Below are 14,578 nucleotides of genomic sequence, written 5' to 3' on the forward strand. Positions count from 1 at the left end.
CTATATGCTTTCAATCTTGTTCCCATCCTGTGGGGCCAGATCTATTGTTTACTGTGGAAACTTTGATTGGATTGTTTCCATAGAGATGTGACACACCCAGTTGTGGGTATCATTTTCTGATTTGATTGTTTCTACACGGATGTGATGCACCAAATTGTGGGTGACACCTTGATTAGATTGTTTCCATGAAGATGTAATCCACTCAATTCATGAGTGTGACCTTTTTTGGTGGAGTGTGTGTGACGTTTTGACAAGATGGAGATATAATTCTACCCTTTTGAGGTGGGTCTTGATTAGTTTACTGCAGTCCTTTAAAAGAGGGAACATTTTGGAGAAAGGTTAAAGCTGACAGAGGTGCAGACATTTGGAGATGCTTGGAGTTCTGAAAGAGAGCAGATGCCTAGTCACAGACATTTGGAGATACAGAGTCGAGAAGACAACATCATGTGCCTTCTCATGAGATGCTAAGCAAGTCAGAACCCAGGGTTGTGTCCCAGAGTTGCTAGGTGAAGGCCCACAGATTCTTAGAGATGAAACCACTGGCATCAGAAGCTGGAAGCAACAGAACTGGGAAGAAGGACCAGCAGATACCAGCCAAGTGCTTTCCCATGTGACAGACATTGGCCTTTCCTGAGTCAAGGTATCTTCTCTGGATGCCTTAGGACATTTTTAAGGCCTTAGAACTGTAAATCTTTAATATAATAAATTCACTTTTTAAAAAGTCATTCCATTTCTGTATATTGCATTTTGGCAGTACTTAGCAAACTAAAGCAAGTGGTATCTGTATATTGTGCAGAACCATCTGTAAACCAGGACCAAGTTTTCTCTTCTTTAGTCAGCTGATTGTAAAAACTCCTTAAGAGGCTATATATGTGGCCTGAGAAAGAGAAGATAATGTAGCACAAGTGGGGGCCATGTGCCTTTGTGCCACTTCCTCATGTAACTTACTTTTACCTTCAGGACGCATTCAAGAATTATCTTGTATACACCACTTGCATTTTATGATGGAGTGCACACCCGAATTTATGGCTTGAGGTACCATACAATATTCAGTTCGTGATGGGCAACTCAGTTCTCATGGTGACTTGGTGACCCATGGCTAAGCATTCAGTCTCTACTAAATTCCAATAGCAAGCCAAAAGCTATTTCTCAAAAGAAGAGTAGTTATCCTTAAAAGATATCAGGGCTTTGCTCCTAAATCTTAAGGGTCTTTGCTATGATTCTCCTCTGGGGCCTGCCAAAGGCTCCAAATGGTATCTCTATTTGGCACTGACACTTCCAGCACTATTGGATCTTCTGGGTCATATTGCCTTAGTGGCAGATGAGGTTGCACAGCAGCCTGGACCGGTTGTAAGGCCTCTTGTTCCAGTTCCCACTCAAAACTAGAAGCTTTTTGGTTCACTCAGAAAAATGTACCAGAGCAGCATACCCAAAGGAAGAATATGTTATCTCCCAGATCCAAAGAGGCCAACTAGGCATTGTGCCTCTTTTTGACCATAGGAGGGGCCAGATGCCACAGCTTATCCTTCACCTTAGAAATGATATCTTGACATGCCCCACACAGCTGGACACCTAAATTTCACTGAAGTGGAAGGACCCCGAAATTTTGTTGGATTTCTCTTTCACCCACAGACATACAAATGCCTTAACAATGAGTCTAGAATAGTTTTTACTACTTCCTCAATAGGTCCAATCAACATGATATCATCAAGATAATGGACCACAAGATCAACATTCAAAAATCTGTAGCATTTCTATACACTAGTAATGAACAAGCTGAGGGGGAAATCAAGAAATGAATCCCATTTACAGTTGCATCTAAAAGAATAAAATACCTAGGAATAAATTTAACTAAAGAGACAAAAAACCTATATAAAGAAAACTACAAAAAACTGCTAAAAGAAATCACAGAATACTTAAATAGATGGAAGGGCATATCGTGTTCATGGGTTGGAAGACTAAATATAGTTAAGATGTCAATCCTACCTAAATTGATCTACAGATTCAATGCAATACCAATCAAAATCCCAACAACTTATTTTTCAGAAATAGAAAAACCAATAAGCAAATTTATCTGGAAGGGCAGGGTGCCCCGAATTGCTAAAAACATCTTGAGGAAAAAAACGAAGCTGGAGGTCTCGCGCTGCCGGACTTTAAGGCATATTATGAAGCCACAGTGGTCAAAACAGCATGGTATTGGCATAAAGATAGATATATCGACCAATGGAATAGAATAGAGTGCTCAGATATAGACCCTCTCATCTATGGACATTTGATCTTTGATAAAGCAGTCAAGCCAACTCACCTGGGACAGAACAGTCTCTTCAATAAATGGTGCCTAGAGAACTGGATATCCATATGCAAAAGAATGAAAGAAGACCCATATCTCACACCTTATACAAAAGTTAATTCAAAATGGATCAAAGATCTAAACATTAGGTCTAAGACCATAAAACAGTTAGAGGAAAATGTAGGGAGATATCTTACGAAACTTACAATTGGAGGCGGTTTTATGGACCTTAAACCTAAAGCAAGAGCACTGAAGAAGGAAATAAATAAATGGGAGCTCCTCAAAATTAAACACTTTTGTGCATCAAAGAACTTCATCAAGAAAGTAGAAAGACAGCCTACACAATGGGAGATAATATTTGGAAATGACATATCAGATAAAGGTCTAGTATCCAGAATTTATAAAGAGATTGTTCATCTCAACAACAAAAAGACAGCCAACCCAATTACAAAATGGGAAAAAGACTTGAACAGACACCTCTCAGAAGAGGAAATACAAATGGCCAAAAGGCACATGAAGAGATGCTCAATGTCCCTGGCCATTAGAGAAATGCAAATCAAAACCACAATGAGATATCATCTCACACCCACCAGAATGGCCATTATCAACAAAACAGAAAATGACAAGTACTGGAGAGGATGTGGTGAAAGAGGCACACTTATCCACTGTTGGTGGGAATGTCAAAGGGTGCAACCACTGTGGAAGGCAGTTTGGTGGTTCCTCAAAAAGCTGAATATAGAATTGTCATACGACCCAGCAATACCATTGCTAGGTATCTATTCAAAGGACTTAAGGGCAAAGACACAAACGGACATTTGCACACCAATGTTTATAGCAGCGTTATTTACAATTGCAAAGAGATGGAAACAGCCAAAATGTCCATCAACAGAAGAATGGCTAAACAAACTGTGGTATATACATACGATGGAATATTATGCAGCTTTAAGACAGGATAAACTTATGAAGCATGTAATAACATGGATGGACCTAGAGAACATTATGCTGAGTGAGTCCAGCCAAAAACTAAAGGACAAATACTGTATGGTCCCACTGATGTGAACGGACATTCGAGAATAAACTTGGAATATGTCATTGGTAACAGAGTCCAGCAGGAGTTAGAAACAGGGTAAGATAATGGGTAATTGGAGCTGAAGGGATACAGACTGTGCAACAGGACTAGATACAAAAACTCAAAAATGGACAGCACAATAATACCTAATTGTAATGTAATTATGTTAAAACAGTGAATGAAGCTGCATGTGAGGTATAGTGTTTTTTTTTCTTTTTCTCTCTATTATCGTTTTATTTCTTTTTCTGTTGTCTTTTTATTTCTTTTTATAAATCGATGCAAATATACTAAGAAAGGATGAATATGAAACTATGTGATGATATTAAGAATTACTGATTGTATATGTAGAATGGAATGATTTTTAAATGTTTTGTTAGTTAATTTTTTTTAATTAATAAAAAAAAAAAAGATAATGGACCACTGTGGTGTCTTGTGTGAGGACAGATGATTAAGGTCCCTGTAGTCTAGATTATAACATAAGGCTGAAGAGTCAATATACCCCAGAGGTAAGACAGCTGGCCTTGTCAGCTGAAAGCAAATTGTTTTTGATGGTTTTACTAACACCAGTTGAAAAAAAAGCATTGGCCAGATCAATAGCTGCATATCAGGTACCAGGAGTAATGTTGATTTGTTTAAGCAACAATACCAGATCTGGAAGAGCAGCTGCAATGGGAGCCACCACCTGGTTAAGTTTACCATAAGCCACTGTCATCCTCAAGATCCATATGTTTTCTGCATAGGTCAAATAGGAGAGTTGTATGGGGAAGTGGTGGGAATTTCCACCTGTGTTAGTCAGGGTTCGCTAGAGAAACAGAACCAAGAGGAGAGATCTGTAAATATGAGATATGTAAAGGTATCTCACACAACATTAGGAGTGGAAGATCCATAGGGCAGACTGTGAAGCTGGCAGATCTGATTAAGGGTCAGACAAACTTCACAGTAGAGACTTGCTGGCTGAAGAAGCAGTGAAAGAGTCTCTGCTATTAAGAGCCTCCAACTGATTGGATTATCTCATTTTGGGGAATATGCCTTAGGCGATCACAGATGTAATCAGTCACAGATGCAATCAACTGACTGATGACTTAATACACCAGCCTTCTGGCTTATCAACCAGTCATGAAATATTTTGCAGCAAAGATCAGGCCAGTGCTTTCCTGACCAGACAACTGGGCATAATCACTTGGCCAAGTTGACACCAGAACCACCCATTGTTAACCCGACAGCTATACACATCACCTTGAAACCCCTTAATTTCCAAATAGAACAAAATAACAGACATATGTGTCACCTAAAAACACTCAACTGTCCTGTGTACAACCAGAAATGCACTATATCTCTCCAGAATAAGGTGCAAGTCCTTAGGTAACATTCACTCTTAAACTTTATATCCTATGATTAAATACTATAACATGAAAAATACAACTTATGTCATATGATTAGAGGAAAATGATATATTTGCTTATGTATAAATGCAAAAATAGAGCAAAACAGGTAGGAAATATTCATACATCACAGTCCTCATTTCTCTAACTGGTCATGTGGCTATAGTTCATATTTATCACTGCCTTCTTCTACTACCCATTTCATGTTCCCTTTACCCTCAGCAAGCATTTCAGGTGGCCATGGTTCTTTAGCATATAGGATGACCCAGAACTTCATTCATGAAGTTTCTGGGTCATTGGCAGTCCTGCCTGAATTGGGTTGTTGCCATTTTCCATTGACTCTAATTACAGGGCATGGTAGTACTAAGAGATGTCCTAGGTTGAATGGGGTGTGAGATTTTGTTGGTTTGTCCAGATTAGTGTGATGCCCCAATATATTCCAGAGTAATTTAGGCAGTAAATAAAAAACTAATTGCAAAGTCCCCTTGGGTCTCACTGATATGAACTAACATTAATGAATGAACTTGGAGAATTTCAGTTAAGAACAGAGTTTATCAGGAGATAGAAATAGAGTAGAGTTTGGGTAACTGGAGCTGAAGGGATATAGATTGTGCAACAGGACTGACAGTAAAAATTCAGAACTGGATAGCACAACACTACTTAGTTGTAGCACAATAATGTAAGTACACTGAATGAAGCTGAATTGAGAATGACAGAGGGAAGAGGGCTGGGGGTACATATGAAACCAGAAGAAAAGATAGATGATAAAGACCGAGATGGAATAATCTAGGAATGCCTAGAGTGTACAATGGTGGTGACTAAATGTACAAATTAAAAAATGTTTTTGTATGAGGAAGAACAAAGGAATGTCAATATTTCAGCATGTTGAAAATAGATGGTCATTCATATTTTAAAACTTCAGCTTCTGTGTGAGACTAAAGCATGAAATGTATATTTGGAACAAAATTTATATTTTGACTGGTGCATTTCCTAATTTAACATTTATGAACAGTTTAATTGAAAATCTTAAGTACAGGGAACCTTGAATAGGGAGATTTTGTAGGTTTGTCCAGTGTGATGCCCTGATAAAATCCCAGGGTGATTTGAACAGTGAATAAAGAAGTATTTGCAAAGTCTTCTTGGTGGAATGGTGAGAAAGGGGGAAAATTCAACTTCCCCATTTGGAGAATTCCTGATATTCTCACAAGCAGTGAGGACAACCAAATCAATAGGCTGAAGCCTCAATCTTGGAGTTTGTCCCTGTGAAATTTATCCCCGCAATCCAGTATTGTTTCTGATTCACTATTTTGGTAGATAAGTGCTGCTGTAGTGACTTCTACTTGCCCTTTTCTACCATAATAGCCCTTACTCCATGAGTCAGAGAACCAATATGTGGGTTCTACCAATTGCTGGGTATGTCTACTCCAATTATGCATTCTGGAACTGAGGAAATGACCACAGAATGTGTTTAGGGACCCACTGGGCCCCCTGTGAGATGGACCTGAGCTAAAACTCCATCAGTCAGCTGACCTCCATAAGTCCCAACTCTGATTGGTGGATCAGAATGATGTTTGGGTCTCCTGGAATTAGTGTCACTTCTGTGCCAGTGTCCAATAATCCCTGAAATATTATCATTTACTTTTCCCCAGTGCACAATCACCCTGGGAAAAGGTTGTAGGTCTCCTTGGTGAAGGCTGGGAGGAAGGTTAATAGTGTGAATTTTGGGCAGTATTACAGGGTCCTACCCCAAAGGTAATGAGCCCTCCCCTCCCTCAATGGGCTCTGGTTCTGAAAACTGTCTCAAGTCTGGGAACTTATTAAGGGGCCATGGCTTTCTCTTTTGGTAATTCAAGTTAGACTTCTGTTCACTTGATGTAGAATTCTTCTTCTTGTCAAACAAGAATTTAGTAGACTGCCTATCTATTTTGCTTCTAGTTACCCCATGATCTACTAGCCAACACCACAAGTCTCTGCGAGTTAGATTATTTTGACTCCTGGTCAAACCAGACTCCTGGTTTGAGTCTACTGTCCATTATGATAGCCATACCACTTTGTCTTTGGTGATTAAGTGCTGCCACATGGCTTCTGCCAACTTGGGATTTGATCATTCCCATTGTCTTTAAGGATTCCAGCTCAGTGACAACAGTTCCCACAGTAATATCTGACCTCCAAAGAAGGGTGACTGCAGGGCTCTTTGGGGATGATGGAGCTAGTCTCATGAATTTGTTACTCCAGGTTCTGGTAAAAGATGTGTCCTCTGGACATTCATGGGGTATGTGAGCAGGTCTTCCATGATAAATCCACTCTAACATTCCAATCTCTCTAAGCCTCTGTATCCCTTCATCTACATTATACCAGGAAAGTTCTGGCATTTCAGCCTCAGGTAATGTCAGCCACCTTTGGGTCCATGTTTCAGAAAACCATCCAAACAAACTGTTAATGCCCTTTCTAACCCCTGAAGCTACAACACTGAATGCATAGCCTCTGTTTAGTGAGCCCCTATCAATAAATTCAACTTGATCCAACTTGATGTTCCTTCCACCCTGTGTTAGTTAGATTTGGTTGTCAACTTGGCCAGGTGAGCATACTTAGTCTTGTTGCTGCAGACATAAGCCAATGGTACTTGAACCTCATCTGTTGCTAATTATATCTGCAGTCAGATAGGAGGCATGTCTGCTGCAGTGAGTGATATTTGACTTAATTGGCCGGTGCTTAAATGAGAGAATGCAATGTAGCACAGCCTAAACAGCTCGGCATTCTTCATCTCAGCACTTGCAGCTCAGCCCAGGCCTTTGGAGATGCAGAAAGAAGTCACCCCGGGGAAAGTTGTTGGAACCCAGGGGCCTGGAGAAAAGACCAGCAGAGACCATCTTGTGCCTTCCACGTAAGAAAGAACCTCAGTGGAAAGTTAGCTGCCTTTCCTCTGAAGAACCAACAAAATAAATCCCCTTTTATTAAAAGCCAATCCATCTCTGGTGTGTTGCATTTTGGCAGCTAGCAAACCAGAACACACCCTTATCCCATACCCTTAATATCTATTCCAACACATTCCCTGATTTCTGTCTCTATAGATTGGAAAATTCATGTAGTTCTTTTGAGGTATAGTGTACCTCCTTATGGTTCACACTTTACATCTCACCTTTCAGGGTCTGTTGGGACTTTAGTCTAGTTATAGGTCTTGAGGAAAATAGGGGTAATGGGGGTGGGTCATGAAAAGAAATAAAAGTCAATTACCTCAGAGCATTTCACTGCAATTTCATCTGTTGAAACAGGATTAGTCACTCCAGACAGAGGAGTGAGGCCTGTTTCCCCAGGGGAGGTGGTTACAGGATTAGTATCAGTTTAGGTACTGAAGAGTTAATCTCATCAGGTGGAGGTCGCATGGTAGACTTCTCTGGGGAGACTGGAGACTGGGAAGCTGTTTCCTCAAGGCAGGCTGGTGATCAGGAAGCTCTTTCTTCAGGGAAGCCCATTACAGGTCTATCTAGTAAAGGCTCAGCAGATTTCAGGGATCCCATCTTCCCATCACCATCATTATTAAGCCATATATTACCATCCCACATTTCAGAATTCCATTCTTTCCCAACCAAAGCCCTTCCTTTAACAGCAGACACCCTGCAAGGCTGAGATGTTAGTTTATATTGTGATCTGCTTCTCTCACAATGAGGCTTTGTGTCTCATTTTCAGAGGTCTCATGTCTGCAATCACAGGATATAAGATTTTCTTTCAGGGCACAAATGGAAACTTTTATATCATTCATATGGTACTTAAGTTGCAAATCTGAAATCTTCAACTCATCCCTTTCCTTCAACACTGTATCCAGTGTATCTAACGACGATCACCCAACGTCATTATGCCTCTTAATTCCATAACACTCCGTAAAGGTATCAAAAACATTCTCATTCAGAGCCTTGCCTCATACAAGCATTCAATTAGCAGAATCTAATGATGATACTTTGAGTATCTCTTTTGCCAAATCACCCCATGGACTATCAGTGCCATCTTGATGATTGGAAATAGAGTCATTAGTGCCTCTGAGTCTAGTCAGAGTAGAAAACCAATTGTAAAAACCCATTTTTAAGATTCTTTTTCTCAAGAACCACTCCTGGTACCAAGCTCTGTTAGTCAAGCTTCCCTAGAGAAACAGAACCAACAGGAGAAATCTGTAAATATGAGATTTATAAAGGTGTCTCACACAACCATGGAAATGGAAGAGTCCAAAATTCACAGGGCAGGCTATAAAGCTGGCAGCTCTGATGAAGGATCTGGATGGACTCTACAGGAGAGTCTTGCTGACTGAAGAAGAAGTGAGAGTCTCTCTTCTCCCTAAAGACTTCAACTAATTGGATTATATCATTTGTGGGAGACAAGCCTCAGTTGATCGCAGACGTAATCAGCCAGAGATGCAATGCAACTGACTAATGATTTAATACACCAACCTCTGGTTTATCAGCCAGTCACAAAATATCCTTGCAGCAATGGTCAGGACAGTGATTGCCTGACCAGACAACTGAGCATAATCACTTGGCCAAGTTGACACCAGAACCTAACCACCACACCATCCCTCCCTGCATTTTCCAAGTCCTTTGATGGTGATACCAATCTCTGCAATCCCTCTAAGAATCTGATATTGCTTTGTTTTCTTTCTTTCTTTCTTTTTTTTCTTTTGCATGGTCAGGCACCTGGGAATCGAGCCCAGGTTTCCAGCATGGCAGGCAAGAACTCTGCCAGTACTACTTTTGACTTACTCTTTTTCTAAGTAAAGACAGTTTAGTGGCTTCTGCATGGCCTTTCCTAACACAATAGCCCTCACTCCATGAGTCAGGAAGTCAATGTGGGATTCTGCTAGTTGCAGAGTATGTCTATTCTAATGATCTATTCCAGAACTGGGGAAATAACCACATAATGGGCGTGGGCACCCATTTGATCCACTCTAAGACAGACTTTGCTAAGACTCCATTGATCACATGACCTCCATAAGCCTCTATTCTGACTGGTAGACCAGTGACTTTTGGGTCTCCTGGAATTAATTTCATTTCTGAGGCACTGTCTAAAAGTCCCCAAAATGCCTGATCATTTCCTTTTCCCAATGCAAAATTATCCTGATAACAGGCTGTAGGTCTCTTTGGGAAAGACAAACAGTGAAATTTTTTGTCAGTGCAACAGGGTCCTTTACCAAGGAGACTCAGCCTTCCCTTCAATCAAGGGGCTCTGGATCTGTAAACTGTCTCAAGCTTGAGAATTGATTAAGGAGCTGTAGTAGTTAAGCTCAGGTGTCAACTTGTCCAGGTAATGGTGCCTAATTCTGTTGCTGTGGACTTGAATCATTAGCATTTGAAACTCATCTATGTCTGATTACATCTGCAGTCAGCTATGAGAAGTGCCTTCCACAATGAGTGATGTTTAATGTAATTAGCTGGAGTCTTACGAGAGAGGTCAGAAGAGAGCTCAACACAGCACAGCCCAAGCAGTGGTTGTATTGTACTTGCAGCTCAGTCCATATGTTTAGAGGTGCAGACAGGAATCACCCAAGGAGGACTGTTGGAACCCAGAAGCTAGAGAGAAGCCAGCAGATGTCACCGTGTGCCTTCCCATGTAACAGAAGACCTCAGATGAAAGTTAGCTGCCTTTCCTCCTAAGAACTATAAATTTTTAACTAAATAAATACCTTTTTATTAAAATTCACTCCGTTTCTCGTGTGTTGTATTCTGGCAGCATTGGCAGACTGAAACAGGGTCCATGAATCCATTTTTGTAATTCAAATTAGACTTCTGTTCACTTGAGCTAGAACACTTCTACTTTTATAGATCATAAAAGAACGTAGTAGATTGCCCATCTATTTTGCTTCTAGGTACCCCATGATCTACTAGCCAATTCCATACACCTCTGTGAATCAGACTATTCTGATTGCTATTTTGAGTCTGGTACACTTTATGGTAGCCACGCCTATCTTGTATTTGGCAGTTAAGTGCGTGGCTTCTGCCAACCCAGGATCCAATCATCCCCATTGTGTTTAAGATTCCAGCTCAGTGACAGCAATTCTCGTAGTAATATCTTACCTACAAAGAAGGACAACTACAGAGCTCTTCAGGGACGATGGAGCTAGTCTCACAAATTTATTCTTCAAAGTCCTGGTAAGAGGTATGTCCTCTGGACATTCCTGGGGAAGTGAGCAGGTCTTACATGGTAAATCTACTTTAACATTCCTACCTCTATAAGTCTTTGGGCATCCTCATTTACATTATACCAGGGCAGTTCGTCATTTCAACTTCAGCCAATGTAAGCCACTGTTAGGAGGATGCCTCAGCCAGTCCTCTGAGCCCCTTAAGCTTCAACACTGAATTCAGAATCTCTGCTTAGTGGGCCCATATCAATAAATTCAACCTTATCCAATTTTATGTTCCTTCCACATTATCTCATATGCTTAATATCCATTCCTACACGTATTCCCCTTATTTATGTCTATAGAAGTTGGAAAATGAAGTTCTCTTGGAATGTAGAGCCTTTCCTTATGTGTAATATTTTGTACCTCAGATTTGGGGGCTTGTTGGGACCTCAGTCTAGTTATAGACATGTAAGGAAAGAGGGGTGCATCATGAGAAGAATTAGAAATATCTCATGCCAACTAATTCAGGGCATTCCATTGCAGTTTCATCTGGTGAAACAGGATTAATCTCTTCAGATAGCTGTATGAGGGATGTTTCCTGAGGGGAGATGGTTGCAGGTTTATCAGGCACAACAGGGTTAATTTCTTCAGGTGGAATTTGGATGGCCCATTACACAAGACAAATTTGAAACTGGGTGGCTGATTCCTCAGGGCAGACCATTACAATTTTATCTGACAAAGACTCATCAGAAACTAGAGTTTCAATATATCCACTGTCATCATTATCAACCCATGTGTCCCCATCCCAATTCTCAGGATCCTAGTCCTTGCCAATTGTGGTGGTTTGAAGCTGTATGTACCCCTAGAGCAGCATGTTCTTAAATCTAATCCATTCCTTTGGGGTGTAAGTCCAATGTAGGTAGGACCTTTTGATGAGGCTGCTTCAATTAAGTTGTGTCCCACCTTAACGAGGATGGGTCTTAATCCTATTACGGGAGTACTTTATAAGAGAATGAAATTCAGAGAAAGAGAGAAAAAGCCATAAAGCAAGAAGATTAAAGTAATGAAATTTGGAAGAAAAGGGAGAAACAAGCAGACACTGCCACATGTTTCTCTGCCACATGGCAGAGAAACCAAGGATCAACAGCAGCCAGTCGTCAGGAAGAAAGCATCATCTTGATGGTGCCTTGTTTTGGACATTTTCCTGGTCTCACATAACTAGGATGTACTACATTTTGTTTAACCATTCACTCACTGAAGGACAACTGGGTTGTTTCCAGTTTATTTTTTATTATTATTAAAAATAAAATGACTGTTAACATTCATTTACAAATTTTTGGTGACTATAGCTTTTAATTTCTCTAGGATAAATACTAAGGAGTGTGATTGCTGAATCATATGGCATTTGCATGTTTAGTTTTTTAAGGAACTGCCAAACTGTTTTCCAGAGTGACTTAACCATTTTACATTCTCACTAGCAATATATGAGCGATCTAGTTTCTTCGTATCCTCATCAGAATCTGGTATCACTACTTCTCCATTTTAGCCATTCTGATAGCTATGCAGTGTAATCTCATTGTGGTTTTAATTTGCATTTTATAATGATAAAGAATATCTTTTCATATGCTTATTATTTTCCATCTGTGTATCATCTTCAGTGCAACATCTCTGCCTATTTTCTAATTGGATTGCTTGTATTTTACTGTTTAAGAGTTCTTTACATGTTCTAAATGTTAGTCCTCTGTCAGATATGTAATTTTCAAACAATTTCTCCCATTCTGTAACTTGTCTTTTCGTCCTTTTAAAAGGAGCTTTCACATAATGTTTTAAATTTTGAAGAGGTTCAATTTTTCAGTTTCCTCTTTTATGGATTGTGCTTTTATTGTCAAGTTTAAGGATTGTTTGCTTATTCCTACATCTTGAAGATTTTCTGCTATGTTTACAGTCTATAAATTTTATGGATTTTGTGTTTTACATTTAAACTCATGATAAATTTTGAGTTATTTTTTGTATCAGTTATGAAACTTAGGTTGAGGTTCATTTTTATGCCTATGTATGTTTAATGGCTTCAACACAATTTGTTGAAAAATCTTTTCTTCCATTGAATTGCTTTTGCACCTTTGTCAAATTTCCCTGGGGTATATTTGGGTGCATCTATTTCTGGGTTCTCTAATTTGTTCTATTGACTTAGACGTCTATATATCTTCCAGTATGAGTCTTGATTACTGCAGGTATATAATGTCTTAAAATTGACATTTTTTATATAAACTGATATTTATAATTTCATTAAAATTAAATTTCACTTTATGAATTTTTCAAAATTGTTCCAGCTATTCTAGTTCCTTTGCTTTTCCATATAAATTTTGTCACAATCTTGTCTAGATCACCAAAAAATTTCACTGGGATTTTTGTAAAAATTGTACTAGATTTGTATATCATGTCGAGAATTGACAACCTTATTATGTTGAGTCTTCCAATCCATGAGCACAATATGTCTTTCTATTGATTTAGATCTTTTTCATTTCTTTCATCAGTATTTTGCATTTTTTAGCATGCAAGTCTGATACATGTTTTGTTAGTTTTACACCTAAGAACTTCATTTATATGAGAGATTATAAATGGTAACTTCTTAAATTTCAATATACATGTGTTAATTGATAGCATACAGAAATAAAATTAAATTTTGTGTTTATTTCATATCCTGAAATCTTGCTGACCATACACATTAGTTCTAGGAGGTTTTTTGGTAGATTTCTTTGGTAGATTGTCTACATAGATTGCTTTCTATGTAGACAATCATGTCATCTGCAAATAAGGACAGTTTAATTTCTTCCTTTCACATTTGTTTTTCTTTTATTGACTTATTGTACTAGAACTTCCAGCAGTGTGTTGAGTAAGAGCAGTGAGAGTGGAGCTTCTTGCCTTGCTCCTTATACAATGAGGGAAGCATTTGGTCTTCACCATTAAATATAATATTAGCTGCAGGTATTTTTTATTTGTTTATATGTTTTTGTAGATATTCCTTATGTTGAGGAAGTTCCAATCTGTTGCTGTTTTTCTGAGAGTTTTTATCATGAAAGGGTGTTGAATTTTATCAAGTGTTTTTTCTTTATCAGTTGATACAATCATGTGATTTTTGTACCTTTGTCTGTTAATATGGTGGATTATATAGATTGATTTTCACGTGTTGAATTGGTCTTGCATTCTTGGAATAAATCCACATAGTCTAAGAGTCTAATTCTCTTTATATATTGCTAAATTATATTTGCTAGTATTTCATTAAGAATGATTTTGGTTTGCTAAAGGTGCTGAAATGCAATATATCAGAAATGGATTGTCTTTTATAAAGATGGTTAATTAGGTTATGAATTTACAGTTCTAAGGTCATGAAAATGTCTGAATTAAGGTATCAATAAGATGATACCTGGACTTTGAAGAAAGGCCACTGGCATCTGAAACACCCCTGCCAGCTGGGTAGGCACATGGCTGGCATCTGCTGGTCCTTGCTCCCAGTTTGTTGAATCAGCTTCTGGTTCCATTGGCTTTCTCTGTGTGTCCTGTGGAGCTTCTCTTAGCATCTCCAGGGTAGTTCTCTAAGTGTTTGCAGGTCCTTTCTTAGCTTCTTTGGGGCAAACTTTGGATTTCATCTGTCAGCATAGCATCTCCCTGGGCATTTTCTTTTCTCCAAGCATCTGTGTTCTCTCTGTTCTCTATGTTGACTCTGAGCTCTC

This window comes from Tamandua tetradactyla, chromosome 19, assembly GCF_023851605.1.
Source record: "Tamandua tetradactyla isolate mTamTet1 chromosome 19, mTamTet1.pri, whole genome shotgun sequence".
Taxonomy (NCBI): Eukaryota; Metazoa; Chordata; class Mammalia; order Pilosa; family Myrmecophagidae; genus Tamandua; species Tamandua tetradactyla.